Below are 24,417 nucleotides of genomic sequence, written 5' to 3' on the forward strand. Positions count from 1 at the left end.
GGAAAGGGGAGAAAGAAACAGAAGAGGCAAGGAAGAAAACAGAAAGGCAATCAAAAACTAACCAAAAAACTAAAAGTTAGATGAAGAGCATTCTGTCTTCATGAAATAGATCTTATCTTTGTGAAAAACATGCTAGTATATACCAACTATTGTAAAGTATACTCCACAAACTCTTTCATAACATTTTATTAATTACCTAGCTTCTAGCAGTTGTTCTGGTAAAGAAAATATAAGATGGTATTTGGTCCATTTTCCTCAGAATTAACCCGCCTGAAAATTAGGTGATACTTTGAACTAGGAGGATTGTCCATTTTTCTGAAAAATCAGAAAGTGTTAGGTTTAGTTTTCCCATTTAGATACAAGTACTACCAGTGAGCTCACAATTTAATTGCACTCAGTGTGTAATATTTTCAAAACTAAGGTTTAAGGAAGGGACACTGTATGAATCCAAGCTTTGTCAGCTGCCAAGTAACCATTCTACGTCTGGCAGCTGTAGATGGTAAACAATGCAACTAATGTAGCTGTCAGAAAGCCAAGTATTTTGTTTATGACCTCAATAGTGAATCATGAATACTGGCTAATTTCTGACCACCATATGCAAAAGGGCATTCTCTTACTTTCTGTCAAGTCAGTAATGTTTAAAGGGTGCCATATTACTCAAAATCCAACAAATCTAGAATTATGGGCATAAAATCTAATGATCTTAAAAAAGGAAAGTCTAGAAAAAATTCAATATATCTACATAAGATATTTGCCCTACCTTCTATTTCCTTTTATCTGTTGCTTATAAGTTCAGAAAACTGTAGGATTTGTATACTTGAAAATATTTTAAAAACAAATGAAAACAGATTAAAAAGCATTAGTCGATCTAAATCTTTCTACAAACCAGTGAGCATAGCAATAGCCAATTTCAGATGAATAGAGGGAAGCTTTAGGAGTTAAAGCAACACACAGCAGGTGAGTGACAGCAAAAGACAACACTGATGTCTGTGCCACTTACAGCAGATGTCAGGCCCTGACCCTGCCAAAACACACTGAAATGTGTGACCATCTCTGGTTTAACACGAAAGATGGTTAAACTAATTGTCAAATTCTCAAAAAGCTGAGAAAATATAACTGAGCTTTTCAGTCATTATTTTACTAATTCAACAGATATTTATTAAGCAGTGAATCACTGACTAAGGTCCAAGCATTCAAGACTAAAATAAGAAAAGTTCCCTATTCTCACAATCTAGTGTGACACAGACACAAAAACATAAATGGAAAAAGTATTAATAAAGACCAAAGCGTAGATTATTTAGGAAAAAATCCACAGAAGAAATAACATTAAAGCTGGGTACAAAAAACTGAGAAGGGCATACCAGGCAAATGGGAAGGCATGGATAGAGGCACAGAACATAAAAGGACCTGGCTTTGAAGAAAAACTAAATTTGAACATAAACTAAAGTCAAGAGTTTGTGTTGGTGGTATACGGAAAATGCAACTGGAGAAGTAGATTAGCTGAAAGCAGAGTGAAAACCTAGAGAGGAAAGCAAGATGATGGTATGAATCTGCTTATTTGGGGATAAAGATGCCTCAGGTAGCCATGTGGAAGACAGACTGTAGTGGGAAGGAGCTGGTGGCAAGAAAGAAATGTGGTAAGCCATTGTAATACACCAAGCAAAAGAACATGGAGGCCTAAACACTGGCTGTAAAGATAGCCAGGGATAAATGCAAGAGATGTTTCTAAAGTAGAAGCAACATATCTGATGAGCTGTAGATAGAGGGGAGAGAAGAGCCACATAAAGCTCCAAGCCTCTAACCTGGGCACTGAGATACTAATGGGTATTTACAGGCTTATTTTTTTTATTTATGTTTTTGTATTTTTTTTTAGTGGACTTCGATTGGCCAACATATAGCATAACACCCAGTGCTCATCCCATCAAGTGCCCGCCTCAGTGCCCATCACCCAGTCACCCCAACCCCCTGCCCACCTCCCTTTCCGCCACACCTTGTTGGTTTCCCAGAGTTGTCTCTCATGTTCTGTGACCCTCTCTGATATTTCCCCTCATTTTCTCTCCTTTCCCCTTTATTCCCTTTCACTATTTTTTATATACCCGAAATGAATGAGACCATATAATATTTCTCCTTTTCCGACTGACTCACTCAGCATAATACCCTCCAGTTCCATCCACATTGAAGCAAATGGTGGGTATTCAGCGTTTCTAATGGCTGAGTACTATTCCATTGTATACATAGACTACATCTTCTTTATCCATTCATCTTTCAATGGGCACTGAGGCTCCTTCCACAGTTTGGCTATTATGGACATTGCTGCTATAAACATTGTGGTGCATGTATCCCAGCAATTCACTGCATTTGTATCTTTGGGGTAAATCCCCAGAAGGGCAACTGCTGGGTCGTAGGGCAGATCTATTTTTAACCCTGTGAGGAACCTCCACACAGTTTTCCAGAGTGGCTGTACCAGTTCGCATTCCCACCAACAGAGCAAGAGGGTTCCCCTTTCTCCACGTTCCCACCAACATTTGTTGTTTCCTGTCTTGTTGATTTTCACCATTCTCACTGTGTGAGGTGGTATCTCATTGTGGTTTGGATTTGTATTTCCCTGATGGCAAGTGAGGCAGAGCATTTTCTCATGTGCTTGTTGGCCATGTCTATGTCTTCCTCTGTGAAATTTCTGTTCATGTCTTTTGGCCATTTCAAGATTGGATTGTTTTTTTGCTGTTGAATTTAATAAGTTCTTTATAGATCTTGGATACTAGCCTTTATCTGATAGGTCATTTGCAAATATCTTCTCCCATTCTGTAGGTTGTCTTTTAGTTTTGTGAACTGTTTCTTTTGCTGTGCAGAAGCTTCTTATCTTGATGAAGTCCCAATAATTCATTTTTGCTTTTGTTTCCCTTGCCTTCATAAATGTATCTTGCAAGATGTTGCTGTGGCCAAGTTCAAAAAGGGTGTTGCCTTTTTGATGGATTCTTGTCTCACATTTAGATCTTTCATCCATTTTGAGTTTATCTTTGTATAAGGTGTAAGAGAATGGTCTAGTTTCATTCTTCTGCATGTGGATGTCCAATTTTCCCAGTACCATTTGTTGAAGAGACTGTCCTTTTTCCAGTGGATAGTCTTTCCTGCTTTGTCAAATATTACTTCACCATAGAGTTGAGGGTCCACTTCTGGATTCTCAATCCTGTTTCATTGATCAATATGTCTGTTTTTGTGCCAGTACCACACTGTATTGATGATCACAGCTTTGTAGTACAACCTGAAATCTGGCATTGTGATGGCCCAGCTCTGGTATTGTTTTTTAATATTCCCCTGGCTACTCAGGGTCTTTTCTGATTCCACACAAATCCTAAGATGATGTGTTCCAACTCTCTGAAGAAAGTCCATGGTATTTTGATAGGGATTGCATTAAATGTGTAAATTGCCCTGGGTAGTATTGACATTTTCACAATATTAATTCTTCCAATCCATGAGCATGGAATATTTTTCTATCTCTTTGTGTCTTCCTCAATTTCCTTCAGAAGTGTTCTGTAGTTTTTAGGGTATAAACATTTTACCTCTTTGGTTAGGTTTATTCCTAGGTATCTTATGCTTTTCAGTGCTATTGTAAATGAGATTGACTCCTTAATTTCTCTTTCTTCAGTCTCATTGTTAGTGTATAGTATAGAAATGCCACTGACTTCTGGGCATTGATTTCGTATCCTGCCACACTGCCGAATTGCTGTATGAGTTCCAGCAATCTTGGCGTGGAGTCTTTTGGGTTTTCTAAGTACAGTATCAAGTCATCTGCAAAGAGGGAGAGTTTGACTTCTTCTTTGCCAATTTGAATGCCTTTTATTTCTTTTTGTTGCCTGATTGCTAAGGCTAGGACTTCTAGTATTATGTTGAATAGCAGTGGTGAGAGTGGACATCCCTGTCTTGTTCCTGATCTTAGGGGAAAGGCTCCCAGTGTTTCCCCATTGAGAATGATATTTGCTGTGGGCTTTTCATAGATGGCTTTTAAGATGCTGAGGAATGTTCCCTCTATCCCTACACTCTGAAGAGTTTTGATCAGGAATGGATGTTGTATTTTGTCAAATGCTTTCTCTGCATCTATTGAGAGGATCATATGGTTCTTGTTTTTTCTCTTGTTGATATGATCTATCACATTGATTGCTTTACAAGTGTTAAACCAGCCTTGCATCTCAGGGATAAATCCCACTTGGTCATGGTGAATAATCTTCTTAATGTACTGTTGGATCCTATTGGCTAGTATCTTGTTGAAAACTTTTGCATCCAGGTTCATCAGGGATATTGGTCTATAATTCTCCTTTTTGGTGGGGTCTTTGTCTGGTTTTGGAATTAAGGTGATGCTGGCCTCATAGAACAAGTTTGGAAGTATTCCATCCCATTCTATCTTTCAGAACAGTATTAGAATAGGTATTGTTTCTTCTTAAAATGTTTGATAAAATTCCCCTGGGAAGCCACCTGGCCCTGGACTTTTGTGTCTTGGGAGGTTTTTGATGACTGCTTCAATTTCCTCCCTGGTTATTGGCCTGTTCAGGTTTTCTATTTCTTCCTGTTCCAGTTTTGGTAGTTTGTGGTTCTCCAGAAATGCGTCCATTTCTTCTAGATTGCCTAATTTATTGGCATATAGCTGCTCATATGTTTTTAAAAATAATTTGTATCTCCTTGGCATTGGTTGTGATCTCTCCTTTTTCATTCGTGATTTTATTAATTAGAGTCTTTTCTCTTTTGCTCTTAATAAGGTTGGCTAATGGTTTTTCTATCCTACTAATTCTTTCAAAGAACCAATTCCTGGTTTTGTTGATCTGTTATACAGTTCTTCTGATCTCCATTTCATTGGAGTTCTGCTTGAATCTTTATTAACTCTCTTCTTCTGCTGGGTATAGGTTTTATTTGTTGTTGTTGTTGTTTTTTTTTCCAGTTCCTTTAGGTGCAAGGTTAGCTTGTGTATTTGAGTTTTTCCAGTTTTTGAGGGATGCTTGTATTGTGATATATTTCCCTCTCAGGACTGCTTTTGCTGTATCCCAAAGATTTTGAATGGTTGTATCTTCATTCTCACTAGTTTCCATGAATCTTTTTAATTCTTTTCTAATTTCCTGGTTGACTCTTTCATCTTTTAGCAGGATGCTCTTTAACCTCCACGTGTTTGAATTTCTTCCAAATATCTTCTTGCGATTGAGTTCAAGTTTCAAAGCATTATGGTCTGAAAATATTCAGGGGACAATCCCAATCTTTTGGTATCAGTTGAGACCTGATTTGTGACCCAGTATGTGGTCTATTCTGGAGAAAGTTCCATGTGCACTTGAGATGAATGTGTATTCAGCTGTTTGGATGTAAAGTTCTGTAAATATCTGTGAAATCCATCGGGTCCAGTGTATCATTTAAAGCTCTTGTTTCTTTCATGATGTTGTGCATAGAAAATCTGTCAATTGCAGAAAGCGCCATGTTGAAGTCTCCCAGTATAAGTGTATTATTCTCTAAGAATGTCTTAACTTTGGTTATTAATTGATTTATATACTTGGCAGCTCCCATATTCAGGGCATAAATATTGATGATTGTTAGGTCCTCTTGTTGGATAGATTCTTTAAGTATGATATAGTGTTCCTCTTCATCTCTTACTACAGTCTTTGAGATAAACTTTAATTTATCTGATATGAGGATGGCTACCCCAGCTTTCTTTTGAGGACCACTTGAATGGTAAATGGTTCTTCAACCTTTCATTTTCAGGCTGGAGGTGCCCTTAGGTCTAAAATATGTCTCTTGTAGACAGTAAATAGATGGGTCTTTGCTTTTTTATCCAGTCTGAAACCCTGCGCCTTTTTATGGGATCATTAAGCACATTCATGTTCAGAGTTGCTATTGAAAGATATGAATTTAGTGTTATCATAATACCTATTCTGTCCCTGTTTTTGTGGCTTATTTATTTGGGCTTCCTCCTTCTTTTATAGGGTCCTCCTTAATATTTCTTGCAGAGCTGGTTTGGTGATCACATATTCTTTCAGTTTCTGCCTATCTTGGAAGCTCTTTATCTATCCTTCTATTCTGAATGAGAGCCTTGCTGGATAGAGTATCCTTGGCTGCATGTTCTTCTCATTTAGGACCCTAAATATATCCTGCCAGCCCTTGCTGGCCTGCCAGGTCTCTGTGGAGAGGTCTGCTGTTCATCTAATATTTCTCCCCATATAAGTTAGGGATCTCTTATATCTTGCTGCTTTAAGGATTTTCTCTTTATCTTTGGAATTTGCAAGTGTCACTATTAAATGTCGAGGTGTTGAATGGTTTTTATTGATTTTAGGGGGAAACCTTTCTATCTCCTGGATCTGTATGCCTATTTCCCTCCCCAAGGTAGGGAAGTTCTCAGCTATGATTTGCTCAAATATGTTTTCTGGTCCTCTGTCTCTTCCGGTGCCCTCTGGAACCCCAATTAAATATAGATTTATCCTTCTGAGGCTGTCATTTATTTCCCTTAACCTTTCCTCATGGTCTTGTAATTGTTTTTCTCTTTTTTCTTCAGCTTCCTTCTTTGCCATCAACTTGTCTTCTATGTCACTCACTCTTTCTTCTACCTCATTAACCCTCATTGTTAGGACCTCCAATTTTGATTGCATCTCAATTAATTGATTTTTAATTTCTGCCTGATTAGATCTAAATTCTGCAATCATTAAGTCTCTTGAATCCTTTATGCTTTTTTCCAGAGCCACCAGTAGTTTTATAGTTGTGCTTCTGAATTGGCTTTCTGACATCGAATTGTAATCCAAATTATGTAACTCTGTGGCAGAGAGTACTGTTTCTGATTCTTTTGTGGTGAGTTCTTCTTTCTAGTCATTTTGCTCAATGCAGAGTTGCTAAAAACGAGTTGTACTGGAAAAAGGAAGAAACAAAAGAGAAAAAAAGAAAAAAAAAAGGAGGGGTACCCTCTGGTTCTATATACTGCATATCCCTCAACTTCCCCTGGAGCTTTCTAGCACTGCTAGGTCAAGAACTTGCTCTTCCCCTGTCCTTCCAGATGTTCTTCTGGGGGAGGTGCCTGCTCTGCTGATTCTCAGGTATGTGCACCTGCCCCAACCCCTGCCAGGTGCACAGCTCCGTGGGAGCTGTTTATCCTGTGAGGCCCCTGTTCCCTGGTAGACCCATTCCAACCCAGGCACAGGGTGACACCAGAAGGAACAACCACACTGGCGGTAGCCAGCTCCCCAGCCCTAGAGTCAGCTCCTGCAGTAACTACGCAGTCTCCCAGTCTGCACTGGTCTGGATGCTCCGGGGCCAGGGGTGCTGATCTGCAGCTGGGGAACCCAGCGGCAGGAGCGTTCTGGCTGTCTTATTCCTCCCTGCCTTCTCCTGTCCCTGGGGGAGCGCAGGATCCTGGGCTGTGTCCCCTGGCTTCGTGGGATCCGGGGCCTGCACCACCGGAATCGTGCTCCAGGGCCCCGCAGCCCCCTCCGTGCAGAGCTGCCGCCTGAGCTGCCCCCGGGCCTTCCCGGGGCCCACCGGGCGTGCTCCAGCCCTTTAGGGAGCTCGGCCCGCGGGGTGTGGCGCGCTCTCCCCCAGGGCGCACGTCCTGTTAGTGACCCTGGGAACCTGGGGCTCCACTGACCCTCCTGGGATCCTGCCGGAGCTCCCTGCGAGCGCCTTTCCCTCAGGGAAGAATCCGGTGCGGATTTTTAAAGTTCCTGCTTCTCCGGACTGGGCTTTCCTGTCCCGGAGACTCTCGCAGCGGCTTTAGCCTGGCTCCTCCCGGGCCCCTCCCCAACTGGATGCTTCTCTTTTTTTTTTTTTTTCTCCATCTTTCTACCTTGATAGAAGCACAAACTCTTTTCTCTGTAGCATTCCAGCTGTTCTCTCTTTAAATATCAGCCTGAATTCCTAGGTTTTCAGGATGATTTGAAAGTTATCTATTAAGTTGGTGGGGACAGGTGACTTGGGGACCCTGCTCTTCCACCATCTTGCCCCGCCCCCTATTTACAGACTTAGGAGAAAGAAATGGAAGTCCAGCTTGAAGGGCTTTATAAACGGGAAAGCTCTAGAGACCCTAACTTACCCTGGATTAAAGACAAGGGTAGGATCTAGGTGAAGATACCTAAAGATAGAAATACAACTTTGAGCTCAGAAGAAAGACCAGTTTTAGAGATAAATATATGGGAGTCAGCAGCACATATGCACTTAAAACAGTAAACAGTAAGATGAGTCCAAGAGAGTGTAAAGAGGTAAATTCAGAAGACCAAAGATGTGGGATCTGGAAACACTACCACTGACTGGATTTTAAAAAGTGTAGCCATCGAGGGAGACCAAAAAGATATAAGAATTTTCTTATTCCAAATTGTCCAATTATTCCAATGTTTCTCTGTTGATCACCTACTATGGACCAATCATGTGCCAAGGAGTAGAGACATAAAAAATGAACATGACAGAGTTTCTGCAAAGGACTGCTGTCTGATGTTCATGAACAAATAGATTTTCACAAGATTGTTGTAGGGATACTTTTTTTTTGGGGGGGGGGATACTTTAATACAAAAATTCACAGGCTGTGAGGAGAGCACAGGATGTTATACTTAAAGGAGAACCAAGAAAAGTTATATCAATGAAACTAAGAGAAAAGAGATTCACAAGAAAGAGCACTAATACTGGCAAATGTAATTTCATGTAGACATTAAAATTTGAATGTTGGGATTTAGAGTCTGTATCAAGTTGCTCTTTTCAATAAAATACACTAACTCTTAACTCTCAAAATATTCTCAGTGGTTACTTTATACATTCTGAGAGTATCATCTAGCAATGTCTAAGAGGCTGTGAAAAGGAAAACAATTGTTATACAGGTTCTACACCCAAATTAACTATATTGAGACTGTAAAGAAATCTTCCAACAATCAGAGGATTCTAGAAAATCATCTGAGGTGTGCCTGGGCAGCTCGGTTAAACATCTGCCTTTGGCTCAGGTCATGATCAGGGGGTCCTGGGATCGAGCCCCCCATCAAGTTCCTTGCTCAGCAGGGAATCTGCTTCTCCCTCTCCCTTTGTCCCCATTCATGCTCTCTCTGTCTCTCTGTCAAATAAATAAATGAAATCTAAAAAAAAAAAAAAAAAAAAAGGAAAATCCTTTGACATTCCATAGAAATTGTGTATTTTCCCGTAGATGGGAAAGAGTGCCAAGAAAGGGAAAAGAATAACTAATATCGTGGGTTGTTTTCTAATTGCTGACTGACACTTCATTTGATCATCATTGAGAATTCTGTATTCCAGCAAGATAGAGTAGCATGGTTTGACACTCCTGAGCATCATGAAACTTGTGCTGAGTCCCAGCTCTGGCACTTGTATGCTGGATTTTAACTTTTGCCTTTGCAAAGTGAGTGATTGGAATACAATGACCTAATATCCTTTGGCTTAAGGAGTCTAACTCATATAAAGAAGAGAAAGAGTCCCTAAGGAATAAGTAGCTAATACTTGGAAATGTACAGCATGGCCAAGAAGCCCATATGCATAAGATTTTCTCCTCTGCGAATTATTTTTTTTACTTTTAAATTTTTTTTAAAGATTTTATGTATTTATTCATGAGAGACAGAAAGAGAGAGTCGGAGACATAGGCAGAGAGAGAAGCAGGCTCCCAGTAGGGAGCCCGATGTGGGACTCAGTCCCCAGACCTGGAATCACACCCTGAGCCGAAGGCAGATGCTCAACCACTGAGCCACCCAGCATCTCGTAAATTATTTTTTAAATAAAAATTTTAACAATAACAGTTACAGACCAAAAACATCTATAGAACAAACAGGAAATTAAAGTTTACATGGAGAATGGAGGACAACATACAGATCACTTCTACTCAGCACACATATGTATGTTGTGTTTATATTTAAGAACAATTAATATACATTGAATTCTTAACATCTTCCAGACACTAAGTATTTCATATATACTATGTTACTACTCCATAACAACTCAAAAAGTATTATTATTTTAATTTTACAGAGAAGGAAACTAAAACAAAGGAGTCATATATCTTGTTCAAGATTACAGAACTAGGGCAGCCTGGGTGGCTCAGCGGTTTAGTGCCGCCTTCAGCCCAGGATGTGATTCTGGAGACCCAGGATCAAGTCCCACATCAGGCTCCTTGCAAGGAGCCTGCTTCTCCCTCTGCCTGTGTCTCTGCCTCTCTCTCTCAGTGTGTCTTCCATGAATAAATAAATGAAATCTTAAAAAAAAAAAAAGATTACAGAACTAATCACTGACAGTAATGGGTTCAAACACGATTCATCAGCCCATACCCTTCACCATCCCACAAAACTAAATCTATAAATTAAGGTAAGCACAAAGAGAAGTTAAAGGAAAAGACTGAGTCCAGAATTATATGAATAGATTGAAAATTAAATGCAGTGAATCAGGGAAAGCCTCATGAAGGAGATAGATCTGAAGATGTGATTTAAAGTTAGATCATCAAGAAGTGTTACTACAATATTGATCTAAATGATCCAAATGTGTTTCATTTTCATGAAAAAAAGAACCTAAATTGAATATATTCATCTAAAGTCAACAGTCATCATCTAATCACCACAGTAAATTATACTTTATGGGTCACAGGCAATACTAACTTTCCACACAATTTATTCATCAATCATAGAGTTGCACAATGCATACAAAGAGGGTAGACTGATGAGGGTCAAACCTCAGGTTCTAGATGGAAAACTTATTCATGAGACCATTAGACAATTCTATCCAAATATCTGTGACAGGGTATGAAAAACCAGACTGAAGTGTAATAAATCCTCACTGACAGAGACAGCAGGAGAAAAAAGAAGGAAAAAAATGAAGGTGTCTGTATAAGTTGAGATAAACATCACTGAGAAAAGAGTCAAGCTGCATGAGAGAATCTAAGAGTCAGCATTCTTGGGAAGTGGAATAAATTCTCAAAGGAATTCTTAAAACCCAAAACAAATTAGAATACTGAAAGCACACTCAACAGCATTAGACAACCTATCAAAACGGAATTCTCTTAAGTCCAAGCAGCTGCTGTGATATGTCATCATGTCGCTGAGACAGAAAACCCAATTACAACTTTAATGGCTACACCACAAAGACACTATGACTGGTGATGGCCAGTAAAAAAAAAAAAGAAAGAAAGAAAGAAAAGAAAAGAAAAAAATGCTGAGATTTAGAAAAACTATGGTAGGGAGTCTCTACTCCTCTGGCATTCAATAATAACACTAATCAGCATGAATCTTATTCATTCATTATTCAAGAAATATTTATTGAGGCTCTGTTCTGGGCACTAGAGACACATTAAGATGAATAATAATGTTCTTGTAGAGCTTTGTATTCTGGTCCAATAAACAATTTTTAATGAAATATACAGTATATCGGATGATGCTAAGTGCTATGAAGAAAAATAAAGCAATGAAGGGAAAATGAGGAACCTGGGAGACTAGCACAGGAAAAATAGTTTTAAATAGGATGGGAGAGGAAAGTCTCACTGAGAAGTAAACATTTAAGCAGAATCCTAAAGGAGATAGGGGAACAACCCATGTAGATATCAGGGTAAGAAGACAGAACAGCCAGTTCTGAGGTAAGAGTGTTCTTGGCATGTTATAGGAAAAATCAAGAGACTAGTATGCTTAGGAGCAAAGTGAGAGGAGGGAAACCATGGGAAATGAGGTCAAACGGTACTGGAGGTGGAGAGGCCAAATCATGTATGATCTTGGCCATTATATGAACTCTAGATTTTACTGTAAGTAAACTGGAAAACATCTACAAATTTTTAGCAGAGAAGTAACATAACTTCATGTATGTGTTTAAATGTAGTAGAAGCAAGAGTAGAAGAAGACCAGTTAGGAGGCTGTTCTTATGAGTATATTCCTGGACACATCAGAATTGCTATCCATTCTTAAAGAATAATGGTTAAAGCTCAGTCTCTGAAGTCAAACCTGTGGTTCAAACCCTGGCTCAAGTGCATACTCAAGGCTGAATTTCCTTCTATGTAAAATAAGAATCCAAGAAACTGTACTGAACAACTACTATGTAACAAACCCTATTCTATCATCCCTAACTTTGGGTTTCCTTCAAAGACAGACCCAGAGGCAGGAATTTGAGTGCAATTTACTTATTGGAGAAGTACAGAAATAACATCAGGAGAATGGGGGAAGTGACACCGGCAAGGAAAGGAAGCCTATAAAATGTATGTTAGCAAACCAATTACTGCAGGAGACAGCTGGAACTTAATAACATAGGGGAACACTGGGAAACAGACTAGAACACACAATTGTCCCACCCAAGGGGCAATGGGGATGGAATTCTATTTACACTCCAAGTCAGGTCAGCCGTGGTTTAAAGGCTGCTCCTAGGAATTGTTTATTTCCAGGCACTTCCAGCCTGGTGCTGTCTTTCATGAGCAGAAGGACCTTTTGTGGTTCTTGAAAAAGCCCTCAAGTACAGAGAGGCACACACTGGCAGTGAGAAATCTTCTGGAGCACAGTGCAGTAGTCTGGTCTGAGGGATCTAGGAGAGGCACTGGTAGCAACTGCTGCATATTCATAAGAGGAAAAAAGGCTGCAGTCTATACCACAAAATGTTAACAGTGATTATTTCTGAGTCATAAAATTATTTGTTTGTTATTTTCTTTTTTTTTCTTTTTTTTTTTAATTTTTATTTATTTATGATAGTCACACAGAGAGAGAGAGAGAGAGGCAGAGACACGGGCAGAGGGAGAAGCAGGCTCCATGCACCGGGAGCCCGATGTGGGATTTGATCCCGGGTCTCCAGGATCACGCCCTGGGCCAAAGGCAGGCGCTAAACTGCTGCGCCACCCAGGGATCCCGGTTTGTTATTTTCTTTTTTGTGAACTGCTCATCTTTAAGATTCTGCAACAAATATGTTATTGCTTATATAAGATACTTAATATATAATACAATGTCAAATACTGAAATCTTTAACAGCAGGTTACCTGTTTTCTTATGAGGTCTCAGAACCATTTGGTGAAGAGTACAGATTATAATCTCCATTTTATAAAAAAAAACTGAGTGTCTGAGAAATTGAATGGATTGCTCAAAGTTGTACCACTAGTTATCAGTCAACAGGCCTTCAACTATAGATGTCCTGTTGCTATGACTTTTTCCTATGCATAGACTTGTCATCTTGACTATAGATGTTACCTAAGCCAAACTCTTCATCTTAGAAATGAGAAAACTAGGATATAAAGTAGCCCAAGATCATATAGCTTGTCAAAGAGAAGATTCCAGGCCTTCAGAGTCTTGGTTTACATTAATCTGATTCACACATAACACAAAGTTTAAGCACATGGAATCTGTGCCTTCGCTATCTGGCCACACTACAGGGCCACTTTAGCTGTGTGACCTTTCCCTGAGATAGGGGATATGAAAACATCTAATTCAAAGTAGTTGTAAGTATTAAATAATTAAAATCTGAAAAGTATGGTTAGAAGTAAGCATCATATAAATGTTTGTTATTATCAGTATAATGTTGCATTAAATAAAGAGAAAATAAATGGAAAGAGGAAACTGCATAAGAATAAGGAATTAGATGCATCTTGGAAGGAAAGAGTTTTAACAATATTAGTATAATCCTGTATATATAGTACAGAATCCTAAAAGTGCTTTCTACAGTTCTGATTAAGGCTATCAAGAATAATGCCAGTGGGAGGCAGGATGCATTTCTGAAGAAAAATACAGGTTGCTGGGTTTTAACTCTGGTTCTGCCACCACTACCTGAACTTCAGCAATTCTTAAACTCTCTGTGTCAAGATTTTCTCATTTACAAAACAGGAACAACAAAAGTACCTAAAAATGCTTACAATAGCACCTACCACATAAGACATAATCAGTAAATGTTGTTCATGGTTATTACCACATGTAAAGAGCTACTTAATTAAGTCCATTTTAAATTGGAAGATAGAACATAACAGGATTCTATCTCGGAACCAAAAGGTATAACTCGAAGCTGGATAGGGATATTTATGTGGATGGGCTTAGGTATGGTATGGTATGGTCTTAGCACAATATTTTCAGCAACACTGGTATGTGTACATGCTGGAACAATTACTACTGCTATATTGACTGACACATTGAGAAGGAATAAGAAATTAGCAAGTCAGTGAAAATAAAAGAGAGGAAGCCATATATGAAAAGGAATTATGTAAAAAAAAAAATCTTTCTCCCATTAGGAGAACTAGCACCTCATTTTTTATATTAAAGATACACTGCATTTCACCTTCTTCAAAGTGAAAGCCCTGCCTCTAGCAAAATAGGCCAGATGCAATCTTCAGGAAGTGGAGTATTAACAAATATAAATCAAATACAACCAGGGCCACCAGCAGCCCATAAGGCACTTCTAAATAAACTGGATAAAGGAGCCCCTGCCTCCAAAAAAAAAAAAAAATCTACCTTCATTTGTTGAGAAATTGTCATAATAAAATGATTGTCTTAACTAGATACTTTACTGCCATCTCCAAGAGACTGCAATGAATATACAAATTTTAAATTGTGTGATGTGAAGGCTGTCCCCTAGGATTATATACTGCAAACATGTATGACTGTGCTATACTGGTTCTGCTGAATGTGTATTTAGTGAAGGAAGTATTTGTCATAAAAAATGCACTGGGCTAACTGCTGAAAATATAGAAGGCTAAGAAAATACAGTCTCAGCCTTCACAAAGCTCACAATCAAATAAACAGACAGTTACACTACAGTATAGTGTCATGTTTGAAAGTGATACAGTGTTCATGAAAACGGGGAGGGATTTCTAACCCTGTCTGAAGGAGTTTGTGCTAACAGAGTTGCCCATACATTAATGGCAGTGATTATAAAAACTAAAACAGCAAGCCCCAATCCTTCAGAGCAGGTTGATGTTCATCACTGTCACTCTGCTTCAGCTGAGAGATGCTTTAAACTGAGAAAACAAACCAGGTTTGCTTCCAGACTCAAACTCTCCTCACAGCAGAACTGCTAAGAAAGGCAGAGGTAATTCATCCCACTAAAAAGAGAAGGGAAAGAAGGAAAGCAGAAGGGAAAGAAAAGAGAGTTGAGAAAAATACTCTTCAAAGCAGAATACAGAAAAGTTGAAGTCAGAAAGAATTAGTAAAAGGGGGATGAACAATGGAAAAGAAGAAAAAGAAGTGACGTGTAGCGTGTGGTAGGGCACTGTGTGAATCTGCAGAAAATGAAAAAAGAGGGAGAAATAAAAACAGAAACCATAAAATGAGAAATGAAAGAGAAAGCTGGGAAACAAAAAGAGAAAGAGTGGCAATTGGATGGACTCCAAGACATTTGCAAGAGTAGTCTAGAGGCTCTTATAACAAAGAACAGACACACAGTAAAAGCACATAGGAACATTACAGGCAAGGGGATGAATTGACTTTTAATGAATAGATGTTGTGGCAAACTTGCAGAAATATAGTGCTGCACAACCTAGAATTAATTATATACTGTAATTTCACTAATTTAAGAGGTGTGGAGTATATTTATATTATATACACTGAAGTGTTTTCACAAAATGTCCTGTTTTTCAAATTAGAATTCAAGAATCCTGATAAATTATTCAATAAAGAAACCCCATCAACCATCTCTTCCCTGAGTTGATATAAGTCAGGTAAGAACTCTCTCTGGTTGAGATTTTCTGTACCCCATTTTTCTCCTGGAAGTAAAGCATAGATGAAGATAAATAAGAAATAAAATCAACTAAACCAATTTTCAAAAAAGAAATGCTGTCTCCAGAAAACTTGAGAAATGTCACAAAGCCTACTTTTGACTTCTAGTTAGGTTTCAATTATCAAACTATGGCATGTTAATTTCAAAATGACTTCTTTGTATATTAAGAAAACAAAATAGTGATTCTAATTTCTCAAACTACATTTGACTTCCAGTTTATTATTAAATTTGCAAGCAACAAATTTGTTGAAATATTTGGTTGGCAGGTTTTTCTAAAGGTACAACAATATACTGCTTTGTTAATACTAGTTTCTATTGTTTCAATACACAATCTGTAACATTTAGGACCAGCTAATTGTACCTAATTGTGATGGTCAATATCATTCAGTCATATGCACACATCCACATTTTGGGCACAGGAAATTGATTAATCTGTCCTTGGATACATCTTTATGAGGAATAGAAGATAAATTTATTTTTCAATTGATGGGAATGAGAAGTAGTGTTGAGGAAAACAGTAATTTCAGCCTCACAGGAGGAATATCTAGGTAGGAACATGAGAATTTCAAAACAAAACTGACAGCTCTGATTCTAGCCTAAAATAAAGAGAATATGGAACAGTAATCAGTTTCCTTATTCATACTCCACCACGTAAGAAAAACCCTTCTACTTCTACACGTATACCTACAATGCCCTTTCCATTTCTTCAAATTCTCCTAAATTTGAATATTTATGATTTAAATAAAAAGCTTCTCCTCAAATTCATTTCATCTTCCCCCATGGTATGACACCAATGGGCTTTCAGTAATCAGACTCAGCTCCAATTTGAGCTCTATTAGTCTAAACCAACTATGGTAATCATATCCCCTTTTGCAGGCCTGAGCAAATCAACCTATTTCATTCCCCTGGTGACATTTTGAAGTTAGGTGTGTAATCGAAATCAGCCCAATAAGATTGAGTTTTTATTTGTTTGATAGCTGGCAGGAGACACCCATTCTCTCCTGTTGGACAGAACAAGGAAGCATGTAATGCACATTGCTCTTGGCAGGTAGCCCACCAGACTATGAGAAGGAAGAGGCTTAGGATGATACAGCACTGTGGATGACAAGGAGATAAAACAGAAGGAACCTGGATTTCTGATGACATCTTTGATTCATTGAATAAAACAACCCTGAAACCTGCCCTACTGGATGTCCAGTTAGGTGAGTCAGTACATTTCTTGTTATTCAAACCAGGTATTTACATTGGATTTTGGTCACATAGCTTACTGAAATAAACAGCAGAAGTTAGGCATTATTATCTTCCTGGACATTATAGAGAGTGAAGCAATATTATTAACCTCAGAGAGGTTAAGTAATTTGCTGAGGGTTGGTGAGGTAAGAAGGAAAAGACCTCAGATTCAAACCCTATTTTTTTAACTCTAGGCCTACATACTTTCTACTATGCTAAACTATCAGATTTGTCTTTTCCTACTAGCGAGTGAATTTTGTGACAGTAAAAAAGGTATGTCTTATACATTTTAGAATTCCATTCAAAAACAAGGCTCTAGCATGATTTAGAGTGTAGGCTTTCGAAAGATATATTGCTTTTTCATTGATATTCCATGTCTTTTTTGACAGAACACCAACAAAGTAAAACAGAATAAAGATTGAAATTGGACTTTATCTCTACAGCAATCAATTTATTAATCAGCAAACTATAAGCTTTATAAGGCCAGGGGCCATATCTATTTTTTAAATTTACTGTTGTATCTCCAAGGCCAAATACAATATTTGGGATATAGTAAGTACCAATGTATACTTTTAAAATAAATAATAAACGAATGAAGTAAATTTTTTATTTTATACTTCATAAAAATTATTTTCCTCTTTTGGAAAGTCTATAAAAGGTCTTCTTTTGGCTCAGTCTTTATGAAAAGAATAACTGGACTTATGTTTAAAAACACAAAGAAAGAAAAACAGCACGTCTTTATGTATACTTGCAGTTTATATTAATCAGGTATTCATTCACTCATAAAGTATTTATTCATCATCTACTAAGTGTAAAACATTGAAGAGCACAATAATATTTATTTTTTTATTTAAATTCAATTAGCCAACATACAGAACATCATTAGTTTCAGATGTAGAGTTCAGTAATTTATCAGCTGCATATAATATCCAGTGCTCATCACATCATGTGCCCATTACCCAGTTACCCCACCTTCCACCCGCCTCCCCTCCAGCAATCCTCTGTTTCTCTCTCATACCTGAGAGTCTCTCATGGTTTGTCTCCCTCTCCGATTTCTTCCCATTCAGTTTTCCTTCCCTTCTCCTGTGATCCTCTGTGTTCTTATATTTCACATATGAGTGAAACCATATGATAACTATCTTTCTCTGATTGACTTATTTCACTCAGCATAATACCCTCCAGTTCCATCCACATCAACAGAAATAGTAAGATTTCATCATTTTGATGGCTGAGTAATATTTCATTGTATATGGACATCTTGGCTCTTTCCATAGTTTGTCTATTGTGGAAATTGCTACTATAAACATTGGAGTGCAGGTGCCCCTTTGGATCACTATCTTTTGGCCAAATCCCCAGTAGTACAATCGCTGGGTTGTAGGGTAGCTCTATTTTTAACTTCTTGAGGAACCTCCATACTTTCCAGAGTGGCTATATCAGACTGCATTTCCATCAACAATCCAAGTGGATTTCCCTTTCTCTGCATCTTTGCCATTTGTTGCTTCCCGATTTGTTAATTTTAGCCATTCTTACTGGTGTGAAGTGGTATCTCATTGGAGCACAGAAATATTTTAAACAGTCTTGCCTAGGGGCACCTGGATGGCTCAGGTGGTTAGACAGTTGGCTCTTGATTTCAGTTCAGGTCATGATCTCAGGGTCCTGGGATCGAGCCCCATATCAGGCTCCGTGCTCAACAGGAAGTATGCTTGCCAATTCTTTCTCTCCCTCTCCTCTTCCTCTGCCCTCTCCCCCACTTATACTCTCTTTGTCTAATAAATAAATAAATTCTTTTTAAAAAATAGTCCTGCCTACAACTGGAACATCTTGCTATAGCAGAAAGTAAGAAGTGGTCAAATAATCATAAAGATGTGTTTGAAGGACATAAAAGATCATTTAAAGCAACTCACAGTAGAAAATCTGGGATAAACTGAACATGAAAAATAATATCAGTAACTAATTACATAGCATAGACTAAAATAAGAATCCATAAATAATACATAAATCATTGGAAGGAAAGTGAAAGTTTTTTCATACAAGAAAAAGCCAACTAACAAATGTAGAAATAATTATGGAATGAGAAAATATCCATTCCAACCACTGTAGTAATACCTATTTCAGGCAAGAATTATTAATGGATACTAAAATTGGTAGGTGAAAGTTTCATCAGAACCAGGATACTTATATAGTCTCAAAGTATCTCCTCACAAAACACTGCTTAATAACAAAGGGAAAAATAGTAACGCTACAGAAATCTGACACCATTTAACTAAATGATCAATGTTAACATCATAATTAATCGTATAAATAGATGACATGTGCCTCCCGATATGATGCACTGAGAAAGATACGTCATTTTTGTTGTATTTCTACCAAAAATGCATAACCTAAATTTAATAATAAGGAAAGATTAGATAAATCAAAATTGAAAGAATTCTACAAAATAAATGGCCTTTACTCTTCAAAAAAAGTCAAGGTCATGAAAAACAAAGAATCATTACACATTAAAGAAGAGCAGAAAGACTTGACAACTAAATGTAATATGTGATCCTGGGTTGGGTTCTATAGATTTTCTTTTGATATAAAAACATTAGTGGGGTGATTGGCAAAATTTGAATAGGACCTGTGAATTAGATATGAGTATTAATCTCCTAATTTTGATACTTATACTTTGAATATATTTTAAAATTGCCTTGTTTTTAGGAAATAAACACTGAAGAATTTAGGCATAAAGAAGCATTATGTCTGCAATTACAACCAGAGAAAATAATATGTATATATATAATGATGAGGTAAAAAGGATAAAATGTTAAGATCTAAGGAATATGGATAAAGATACACAGGAAGTCGATATACCATTTTGCAACTTTTCTGTAAGAGTTTGGTTGGTTTGTTGGTTGGTTGGTTGGTTGATTTTTTAAGAGACAGAGTGAGAGCCAGCAGTAGGAGATGGGTGGAGATGGAGAAGGAGAGAAAGAATCTTAAGCAAGCTCTACACTCAGCAAGAAGCCAATGTGGGGCTTGATGCAACAACTCTACAATCATGCCTTGAGCTGTAACCAAGAGTCAGGTGCTTAACCAACTGAGCCACCCAGGCACCCCAGGTTTAAAATTATTTTAAAATAAAATGGTTAAAATTAAATAGAGAAAATTTTAAAAACAATGTATAATATAGTGTCTTCCATAAAACAGTTCATAATTTGCTAGATAAAAATATACTGCATGTGATGCTCCCATCCAAAACTGTCACTTTACACCTTAATCGGACTACAAGTCCTCACACAATCTGATCCCAATCTAGGCTTCCAGCCATATTTTCCTACTTCCTCTTTCTTGCTCACTATATTCCAGTCAAACTGAATGTTATACCTATTTTTTGTCTCTTTATTTTGTTAACTCTCTGCCTAGAATTCCCTTAGTTCTATTACCATAATTCCAAATTATGCTCAAAAACCCCTGCTTCACCAAATGGATAAAATCCCTCCTTCCTTTAATTTCCTATGAACTTTTATATTTCTCCTGTGATATCAATCACTTTCTAACTTCTATTATGAATATGTATTCATATTTATTTATCTCTTCAAATACCCTAGAAGATTTGAAAGGATAGAATCTAAGTTTTACTTATAGAACTAGTACAGTGACTTAGATAATAATAGAGATTCTATATTATTGATAACAATAATAATAATAATAGTAACAAAAGCAATAATAAAAATAACAAGCATTTACTGAGTGCTTACCACATGCCAGGCACTGTATTAAGTGCTTTACAAGCTCACAACAAGCCTAAGGTAAATACTATCATCATTCCCATTTTGTAAATGAGGAAATAGACTCACAGAGGATAAGAAACTTATCCAAGATCCTATAGTAAGAGTTAAACATGTAAATAAAACCTATGTTCATTCCACTGTGTTATGCTGCTAGTTTTTTCCTAGTTTCCCCTAATTTCATCCTATGGATGCCTTTATCCACCGGTTTTAGTTCTTTTGGAGGATCAAAAACCATAGACCTATGCTTTATCCCATAAAACAGGAAAAAAAAAACCGTAAGTGAATAACAAATTGTAAATTACAGAAAACAGAATAGACTACTTCCAAGTCTTTTGATAGATGTTGATTTTTTAAAGTTTGAAGCAGAGCACCTAACAAGGAAAACATTGTTAAATAAATAAAATTTGAAACTTCAGTATTAAAAAATACTCAAGTGAAAAGGAAAGCAACCAAACTAAAAAATATTTACTCTATAAGCTACAAAAGAGTAATATCTATAATTTTGTAAGAGTCCATTTAAATATTGCTGCCTCAGTCTGCTACTATAACAAAATACCATAGACTGAATGGCTTATAAACTGCAGAAATTTATTTCTCATAGTTCTGGAGGCTAGAAATCCAAGATTAGAGTTCTAGTACCATCAGGTTCTAGTGATAGCCAACTGCCAGGTTGCAGACCACCAACTTCTTACTGTATCTTCACATGGCAGAAGGGGCAAGGGAGCTTTCTCACCTCTTTAATAGTAATAGCACTAATTCCATGAATGAAGGCTCTGTCCTCATGACCTAATCACCTCCCAAAGGCCTTACCTCCTAATACATCTCATTGGCATTAGGATTCCATCACAGGAAGTTGGATGGGACACAAACATCCAGTCTACACCAACTGCATATTAAAACAACATAGAGGGGATGCCTGGGTGGCTCAGTGGTTGAGCAACAGCCTTCAGCTCAGGTCCCAGGGTCCTGGGATTGAGTCCTGCATTGGGCTCACCATAGGGAGCCTCCTTCTCCCTCTGCCTATGTCTCTGCCTCTCTCTGTGTCTCTCATAAATAAATAAATAAAATCTTTTTTTTAATGTTTAAAAAAAAACCATAGAGGACTAACAGTTAAATCAACAAGGATATAAACTGAAAAATTTATCAAAATTGAGTTATATACAGTAAATAGTTAATCTTTAATAATGAATACCTGATTTTAGTGAGGTTATGGTAAAATGAGTACATATACTACTGATAACACTTTAAATAGAAAAAAACATTTTAGAAAATAACAGCAAAACATTGGAAGATCCAAGAAAATACCTATACCCTTTGATCTAGTACTCCTACTTTCTAGAATTTATACCAAAGAAATAATTCAAAAGAGGAGGAAAAATGTGTATGACTGAGAATGTGATTATGGTGTCATTTTTTGATATGATGAAATTGGAAAAACTATCCTACAGTAGCAGTCTAGTTATGAAAATCATTATATATCTATTGAACATAATATTCTGAATCTATTAAAAATCCAATTTAAAAAATTTTAACTACATGGAGAGATGTTCATGATGCAATATGAGCTAAATTAAAATAAGCAAATATTAACAATTCTGGATATATTTTCTGGCTTAGATTTAACTTCATGTCACTGGGTTTGGTTGCAAATGGAACAAAATTGTCAAAGTACAATATTTGTCATTAAATGCTGTTTTCTGGGCAATTTTCACATATAGAACTGCAGCCAGCTTTTAAAGGGACTGAACTGAAAAGCGCAACACTCAAGCAGAAAACATTCTGCATCTTTATAATAGCAAAGCTATTCAGTCAAGAAAGAAAGCCAGTGTAAAAAAAACAAAACAAAACAAAACTTTTTGTTGTTTAGAATGATTAGCCTTAGTAATTTTTTTTTAATTTCTATAAGTCAAACATACAGAAAGACCCAACTGTATTGGCCTGAATTAACATTAATTGTATGATTTCTTCTCTTATCTTGTTATCAATAAGGGATTTTTTTCCCTTATTGAATATTTCTTTCCATATCGATTTTTCTTTCCTTTGACTTCCTTTTACCTTGAGTCTGCACAGAATTAACAAAGGTTATCTGGCTCAGAAAGTGGCACACTAAAAAAAAAACAAAAAGTAAGTGGCACACTTCAATCTACATAGTATAGGTATATATAATCATCCACTCATTCATTGACAAACATGTTTGAACATTACTCTAAAGCATTGTGATAAGTACTAAATATTGTTGCCTCAGTCTGCTACTATAACAAAATACCATAGACTGAATGGCTTATAAACTGCGGAAATTTATTTCTCATAGTTCTGGAGGCTAGAAATCCAAGATTAAAGTTCTAGTATCATCAGGTTCTAGTGATAGCAGACTGCCAGGTTGCAGACCACCAACTTCTCACAAAGTTGCACAGAGAACAAAACATAGTTCACGCCTTCTTAAGTACTCAGTCTAGGAAGGGACAAAAAAATTATAAACAATATTATCCATTGGGATAAATACAACACCAGAAGTTATGCATGATGTGCTATGTGACTATAATTGGAGGAAGGACTAATTAATTCTACCCAGGGTAATCAAAAAGGCTTCATTTGGTAAGTGAGGAAGGTAACATTTGAACTGGATCTTGAAGTATAGATGGTTTTTTTAATATATAGAGAATTTCTGCTCATCTCCCTCTCTTCTTAAAAAAAAACTGTTATTAAGTACCAACATGTTCAGAATTAGACCCAAGTGAAGGGTTATTTATTTGCATCTTACTTCTTTTTGTACTTGTTATAAAGACAAGGTGGTGATATTCTTTACGCTTTCTAAAGAAGATCACATAAGATGTTTTGTGGATTGGCTACCAAAAGGGTCATGAAATGAAAGCATTAATTTATTTGTGTTAATGTGGCAACATCACTCTGTAAAACCAATTATTCATTGAGCATCTACTGTGTGCTTAGGTCCTTTGCTAAATAATAAAGATAAGAGATAGACAAAGCAGTGCCCCTGTCCTCACTGATCTGGTAGGGGAAACAAACATTAATGACTCAAAAAATTAGCCTACATATTATAAACTCTATTCAACTATCTAGTTATTAATCTCCTCAAATAATACCTAAGAGCACATATTTTAGAGCAAAGCAAACCTAGTTTGCTTTTTATAAGCAGTACAGATGTGTTTAATTTTTTTTACAAGAGTAATAATACAAATTAATTTTTTAAAAAGGAGGATATATATATATAATTAAAAGTAAAAGAAAAAAGTAAAGAAGAAAAACCTACTTGTAATCCTTCATTTGTAAATTACTATATGAATATTTTGGCTATATAAGCACCTATAAAGCTAATACTTTTCTGTAATATATTTTTCTTAATAACTGTTATTGTAACTTCTTGTTTCTCTTTCTTTTCTATAGTTCTATTTATTTCCTGACATGTTTTTTATTTTTACATTTTTTAAGATTCTTTTTATTTATTTGACAGTGAGAGAGAGAGAGAGAGAGAGAGCACAAGCAGGGGGAGGGGCAGAGGGAGAGGGAGAAGCAGGCTCCCCATTGAGCAGGGAGCCCAATGTGGAGCTCTATCCCAAGACCCTGAGATCAGGACCTGAGCTCAAGGCAGATGCTTAACTGACTGAGCCACCCAGGCACCCTTTGACATATTTTTTTTTATTTTAATTGACATAATTATAGATTGACGTACAGTTTTAAGAAATAACATAGATAGGGCAGCCCAGGTGGCTCAGTGGTTTAGCGTCACCTTCGGCCCACGGCG

At 37.1% G+C, this 24,417-nt stretch overlaps 1 protein-coding gene and 1 long non-coding RNA gene across 14 annotated transcripts in view; one reads left to right on the forward strand and one right to left on the reverse strand.

The window, feature by feature from the left end:
- LOC140615099 (uncharacterized) overlaps positions 1-16,839 on the forward strand; it is a 47,473-nt gene extending 30,634 nt beyond the window's left edge. The window contains exons 4-5 of the long non-coding RNA XR_012015776.1: positions 15,521-15,595; positions 16,703-16,839. This is a non-coding gene — a long non-coding RNA (uncharacterized lncRNA). The remainder of the gene's footprint in view (positions 1-15,520; positions 15,596-16,702) is intronic.
- The window catches only part of DLG2 (discs large MAGUK scaffold protein 2), a 1,975,849-nt gene that overhangs the window by 1,794,781 nt on the left and 156,651 nt on the right, over positions 1-24,417 (reverse strand). The gene's annotated exons all lie outside the window — the stretch shown is intronic.

Source organism: Canis lupus, chromosome 23, assembly GCF_048164855.1.
Source record: "Canis lupus baileyi chromosome 23, mCanLup2.hap1, whole genome shotgun sequence".
Classification (NCBI taxonomy): domain Eukaryota; kingdom Metazoa; phylum Chordata; class Mammalia; order Carnivora; family Canidae; genus Canis; species Canis lupus.